Here is a 7,059-nt window from a genome sequence, read left to right on the forward strand (position 1 = left end):
CTGAGCAGCTAAACATTGCTCAGACCATAATGGAGGCACACTTTCCCTTTCTAGAAGTGGCCAGTTGCCAGGCAACAGCTCCCATGGAAGCCCTCTGGGGTGTGACAGTTGGCCCAGCCCATGACGAAAGCAAGTCTTCTCCATTGCCAAAATTGAAGGAAACTTCTTGGCTTCCTTCTTGTGATAAACCCACTTTTCCAATGCTCAGTTGTAAAGAATTCTTTTTGTCTTTAATTTCCTTTCTACTCTGGAGATGAAGAGTGGATGTTCATCAGAGTTAATGCCAATCTTTTGATTGTAGCTCCCTTGGCTGTTATAACCATGTGAGTCATATGAAATGGTGAAGAGATTTATACTCTGAAATGGGAGCCAGGAACATTTGCTTAAGTTGACTTTGATAATGTGAAGCTGGTATTTAGGGTCATCATTCTTGGTGATCTCTTTTTAATATAGAAACATTTATCATATATATTTATAAATCCATCTTACTTGGTATTTATATTACATGTTTGGGCAAGATGGGTGGTTTTGTATAAAAGAAAGTATTTTATGCAATGGTGCAAAAATTATTGTAATAGAGGGTCCCAGGGTTTGATCATAAGGCACATGGGACCACCATTTTGTTGAAGGTAAGCATAGCCATATCTGCACTATAAATTTAAAGCAATATCATACCACTTTAAAACAGTTGTGGCTTCCTCCAAAGAATCCTGGGAACTATAGTTTAAGGGTGCTGAGAATTGTCAGGAGATTCTCACTGAGCTACAGTTCCCAGAGCGCTTTAACAACCAATTCCTCTTTCCCAGGGAATGCTGAGAAGTCACACAAATTCCTTTCTAAAGAAGCCCCACCCCCAAGTAACTTCATTAAGCCCAGAGTAGTTATTGGCTGCTGGACCTATCAAATATCCATATGATTGGCCTATCATGACAAACCCTGAACTCTGAATACAACCCATAGGCTGAGCAGTGAAGCTAAGCTACAATGATCTTTTGGCACCCCCTCAGTAGAGATAGTCAGTTGATTTACAGCCTGTTTAACTAGTGGTAACGGCATCAATTTGCAGATGCGTTTTGGTTAATAAACAAAAACACCCCGAGTATAATTGGGCTGAAGGGAGTTCTCTGAAAAAAGCAATTAAAAGGACAGAGCAACAGTAATAATGTGCCTGATGGATGCCTATGGGGAACAACGCAGCATTCCATAAATCTATGGATGATGAAAACATCTAGGGGGAGGAAAAGGAGGGATTCTAGAGGGTTTTGAGCTTGGACTCTGATATAATTAGTAGAATGAATGTGTGCCAATTAACAGGGAATTTAACTGAAATTTCTAGAGTTAAGCTGAAATTTTTTAGTTGGTGGTGTGTGTGTGGATGTGTGGGTGGGTGGGTGTGGGTGTGGGTGGGTGTGTTTGGAGGGGGGATACATTGAGGTTTTTATTTTTCTTCCCAGAAAGGAACGCTTGCAGAATTTTCTGCAAATATTCTCCATTTTTGGCATGGCAGCCCCCATTTTCACCACCCACCCACAATGCACCAGAATGGCGCTAGGGCCAGGCCACTGTTGAAAGTGCAGAATGCTGGCCAGACTGTCACACCGTGACTGATATTGCTCTTACTGGAGACGACAGCAGCCAAGAACTTCTCTTCGGTAAAGTACAAACTGTGTTCCTGTTCCTGCAAGTCCCACCCTAAGGAACTATGGGTGAATTTCTCCTCCCACTGGATAAATTTGGCAGAAGACATGCAAACACAGTCCACCTGTGCCTGCAAATAGGGTGTAAAATTCTGAGGGGCCCATTTGCACACAGATCTAGAAACTTCACTAGCAAGAGTGATGGGTGCAGCAAGCGAGCCAGAAACCCAAGGCACAACTTGGCCAGAGGTGCAAAGAAATGAACCCTAAACCATCGTGCATTTACACTTACTGAAATCATGTCTGTTATGTGATGTTTGGCTTCTGATCTGCAGTAATTAGGAATGTTTCGAAGGTGATATATTTGAAGCCAGAGAGAAGTGAGAAGTCTTGCTATGAGGAGATGGCCAGGCAGAGTGAAAACCCTTTGAATCTTCTCACACTGCCTGCCTGCTTGGAGCCTCCTACAGAAAGACACACTTCCTTGGGAGGAAGCCCATTTCTGAGTAAGCATATTTCAGAGAGTGCTGTAAAGGGGGCAAAAAACCAGAGGTGGAATGCAAAGCATAAGGTTTCAGATGTCCAAAAGCAGCCAGATATAGTCTGGGAGTTGGGGAAGCTCCCCATAGAGGATATGTTACACTGCCAGACTCTGAACCCAGAATTGGCGGTCCAACTCTTTCAACCGAATAGTCTGAATCAATCTGATCAGATCCGACCCAAGGGATTGTGTCCAGTTCTAGGCACCAATGTTTATGAACGATTTCGACAAGCTAGAACATGTGCAGAGGAGGAGGGTGACCAAGATGATCAAGGGTCTGGAAAGCAAGCCTTATGAGGAACGTTTGAGAGAGAGTTGGGTATGTTTAGCTTGGAAAAGACTGAGGAGTGATATGGTAGCCATCTCCAAGTATCTAAAGGGCTGTCATAGAATCATAGAATTGCCAAGCTGGAAGGAACCAAAAGGACCATCCAGTACAACCTCTGCAATGCAGGAATAGCAGCTAAAGAATCCTGGACAGTTGGTCACCCAATCTCTGTTTGAAAACCTGCAAAGGAGAGTCCACCGCCTTCCAATGTACTTCATTATTTATGTATTTATTAAATTTCTATACCACCCTTTATCCAAGGATCTCAGGATGGTTTACAATATAAAAACACAAAAAAGCATAGCAGAGTAACAAACAAAAACAAAAACCTTTACACAGATACACACACAAAGTTTAAAAGACCATAGTTAGTTTAATTTAGCCAAAGGTAGTCCATTCTATTGGACGCGGGTGGCACTGTGGGTAAAACCTCAGCGCCTAGGACTTGCCTATCGCATGGTCGGCGGTTCGAATCGCCGCGGCGGGGTGAGCTCCTGTCGTCGGTCCCAGCTCCTACCCACCTAGCAGTTCGAAAGCACAATTAAGTGCAAGTAGATAAATAGGTACCGCTTTCTAGCGGGAAGGTAAACGGCGTTCCGTGTGCTGCTCTGGTGCCAGTTCGCCGGAGCAGCTTCGTCACGCTGGCCACGTGACCCAGAAGTGTCTGTGGACAGCACTGGCTCCCGGCCTCTTAAGTGAGATGGGCGCACAGCCCTAGAGACTGTCAAGACTGGCCCGTACGGGCAGGGGTACCTTTACCTTTACCTAGTCCATTCTATTATTGAACAATTCTTACCATGAGAAAGTTCCCAGAGTGGTTTAACAGTCAATTCTGCTTCATGGGGAACTCTACAAATTGTAGCCTTGTAAGGGGAATAGGAGTCCCCTAACAACTCTCAGCACCCTTAACAAACTACAGTCCCCAGAATTCTTTGCAGAAACCATGACTGGTGTGTTGCAAAGTCCCTCATGGGTTTAGAAGTGGAGAGAAGTCAGGACCTGCAGCCATACACCCTCCCCTGACACCCACACGTTTGGTGCATGCAAGAAGGGGTCCTACACAGCAGCAGTCAAAAGTTTGGACCTCTGCTTAGGGGAAAGACCACAGTGGAGACAATACTGAACAAGATGGATCAACGGGAGACAAAGGGGCAGAGTGTCTGCTTTGCATTCAGAAGGTCCCAGTTTCAATCCCTGGTGTCTCCAAGTAGGACTGGGAATGTCACCTCCCTGAACCCTGGAGAGTTGCTGCCAGTCAGTGTGGGCAATATTGAACTAGATGAACCAATGATCAGTTCAAGGCAGCACCCTATGTTCCTATCGATGGAACAAATAAATAAGCTCACCAGTTGGTTTTGCCCTGCCCAGCCAATTGCTTCCAAAGCACAAATTGTTTGCACATTATCCCACCCTACCTCCAAAAGTGCAAATCTTAAAATAAGTACAAGGTCTCATTGCTTGAGCGCCCACAGCAGCAAACAGCTTTTGTCACTGGTGATTTGTCAAGTAAAGGTGAAGCGCACATAATGCTAATGGCTGTCAGAAGGATTCTAATTAACTCACCGGGTAACCTTGGGCAAAACACACACTTTCTCAGTCTACCCTAACTACCTGGCTTGGCCTTAGCTACCAGTCTGTTCCAGAACCGCAGACCCCTTGGTCCCCACCTTGCTTGTTCCATCACCTGCCCTGTGTAGCAGACATCATAATGGTTAAGGACAGTAAGAAAGTCTGAGGCATAGCAGACCGACCTAGGTCGGGAGTTGCCAGCAGGCCGCCTGTGGGCAACCACCAGTCCCTCTTAAATTGCCTGCAGAAGGTATCAGTAAATATCTAAATCCACAATGCATGAAATAGGGCGAAATGTCCACATCGTTCTGTCTTTTTTAGATGTAGCAGTCATTGTGTGCTATGCCACACACCCTGCAGCTTCCATTTTATGGCTGGGACTCACATTTTCCCAAACTACCAAATGCGTACCCGATAGCTCAAAAAGTTGGCAGCTACTAAGTCAACTACTCAGGAGCAGTCTGAGACGTTTCAGCACATGAGGCAAAGTGCTCCATGATGTACGGGACAAACTCTGTAAGGGCTTCTCAATGAGTCTTCCCCACCGGGCCGGGGGCTGGGGCAGGAGAGACCTTTTCCATACTGCCCCTTCTGCAGCCCCGCTTAGAATATGTACAAATCACACAAATTACGCAGCCAGTTAATGAGATGGGGGAACTGGAGGCAGCAGTTTTCAGCTCCAGTCCTACAACAGTTTCTGCTCACAGTATACCCCAATTTTAAAGTCTACACTGTAGACCCCCTCTCTGCCAGTTACCTCGTACTTCCCGCATGGTGCTGCTATTGCATTCTTTTTATATTGCACACATGATATGAAATACGGTTGCTCCCCACCCCCACCCCCAGGAAGCACTATCCAGATCACCTTAGCAGAGCTGGGAAAGGGGGGGAGGGTTGCTGAGTTTTTGAACCGTACATTAATTCACACTGCAGGTGCCCATCAACACCACCAAACAGACGATTTCCCTCCTCCTGGCCCTTACAAATCTTTAAATACATCAACAGGGGGAGAAAGCTCTCCGCTCTCCCCATGCAATGCCATAAACTCAGCGTGCAGTCATCAAAACTCATTAAAGAGTCACCTTTGGAGAAAGGGGGGGAGGAGGGGGGCGATACCTATTAACAGCAAGAGCAATGTTCTGCTTGTGGTTTTTGTTCACAGATAACCATCCAGCCCTCTGGTCCTTATTCGGGTCAATTTCATGGTCAACCCAATGAAGGCCTTCTATTATCTTCACAGCATGGTGCCCCATCAAGTTGACAACATCTAGAAAGATTTCCCATGCTGAAGGAGGAATTGAGCTGAATTAAAGGCAGCGGCTGAGTGTGTGTGTGTGTGTGAGAGAGAGAGAGAGAGAGAGAGAGAGAGAGAGAGAGAGTTGCATGTCCAGGGCCTGTACTGTGGTGCAGTGGTTAGGACTTGGGAGACCAGGGTGCAAATTCCTATTCAGCCATGAAACTCACAAAGTGACGTAGGGCCAATCACTGTCCCTCGCAAAGTTGTTGTGAGGATAAACTGGGGAGGGGAAAGAACCACGCACACCATGTTGGGCTCCTTGGAAGAAAGATGTAATATAAAATGTAATAAATACACTCCAGAGGCTGACATTTGCGAGGGGACCAAAGACCAAAACCGCTACGCCGATTTTGCTGTGCACCCAAGAAAAACGGAGGTAGCAGGATATGATTTGAGGGTTGTGTACCTTACCTCTTGGTGCTTAAGGGAAACAACCAAAGGAAAACAGTCCTGCTTGAGGACCCCCAACATTGTGGCGCCAACACTACCCTTTTTTACCTTATCTCCCATCCAAACACCAGTTTCATCCATGATGGAAATCAAAACAGCGTGTGCAGGAGTCCTATGTTATCGCCCATCCAATAACTGACCAGACTCAGATCTGCTCAGCTTTGGCAGACTTGTCAAGTCATGTGCCTTCAAACCATGGAGCCCAGAGCTTCCTGCTGAAACAAGGAGAGTGGGTGCTCTCAAGTATTGGAATTCAAAATATTTTGAATTCAAATATGGAATGCCAAAATATGGAATTCAATAATTTGGCCAATTCTGCCTTTTATTTTGCTTTGTAATCTAGTTTCTTGTCCTTTTACTATAAACTTGAAAATGCTTTAATTCGCAAAAGATTAGTGGTGAAGCAGCTGGCACATCTGCACAGCTAAGCAGAGTTTGGTATGGTTTCAAACTGGATGGGGGACCACGTCTTGAGAATTCCTGCATTGCAGAGGGCTGGACTAGATGATGCACAGGGTCCCTTCCAACTATGATTCTAAGATGGTCAAGTGAACTCATCTGGGCTTTCACTAGTGAAAGAGTGGTGCTTGAACTTTGGGGGTGTGTAGCTGGTTATACACATGGATGAACCGCAAGAAAATGGCCCTATCAAAAATGGCAGTACTGTGTATTTAAGCCCTCTCTGCCCTGTGTTTCAGAGGGAGCCAATGAAATGGATCAGTGGTCCAGAAGGACATGATGTCAAGATAAGGCTGACCTGCTAAATCAGGGGTGGGAAACCTGTGGCCAAGTTGACTAGGGGCTGTTGGGAGTTGGAGTCCAACAGCATCAGGAAAATTAGAGGCTGCCAACTCCTGTATTATACATTACAGTAGGCAGTGGAGGCTTGTCTATTAGGGCAAATAGGACACTGTCCCTGCAACTTCAGTCTGCCCTCAGCCAACCTTCTTCCTTACGAGTCTAGGGGGTGGCTCTGCCCATCATTGGTTTATATCGCCACCTACTGTTGGTCTCCCTGCCTTTCGCCCTATAAGTGCTAAGGAGGACCAGCCACCACTGATAGCCGTGGAGCTGGATTCATTTCATGCAACATCTAATTTTCCCCTCAACTCAACCTATCTCAGGGGCACTGTCGGGATCAAATGGGATAATGTTCCCGGTGTGTGGTGTCATGAGTGCCTTGCACCAAGGGCAGGCTAAAAATAATACTCTCAGGCCCAAGCTGTCCCCCTTTCCA

General features: G+C 46.0%; 1 long non-coding RNA gene across 1 annotated transcript; it reads left to right on the forward strand.

Moving 5' to 3' along the window:
- Nucleotides 1-3,281: 3,281 nt before the first annotated feature.
- On the forward strand, nt 3,282-5,696 carry LOC307202568. Its single transcript, XR_013832935.1, has 3 exons — nt 3,282-4,325; nt 5,238-5,405; nt 5,447-5,696. It is a non-coding gene; the product is annotated as an uncharacterized lncRNA (long non-coding RNA).
- The last annotated feature ends 1,363 nt before the right edge of the window (nt 5,697-7,059 follow it).

The sequence above is a fragment of the Podarcis cretensis genome (genome assembly GCF_951804945.1).
Source record: "Podarcis cretensis genome assembly, chromosome: 14".
Classification (NCBI taxonomy): domain Eukaryota; kingdom Metazoa; phylum Chordata; class Lepidosauria; order Squamata; family Lacertidae; genus Podarcis; species Podarcis cretensis.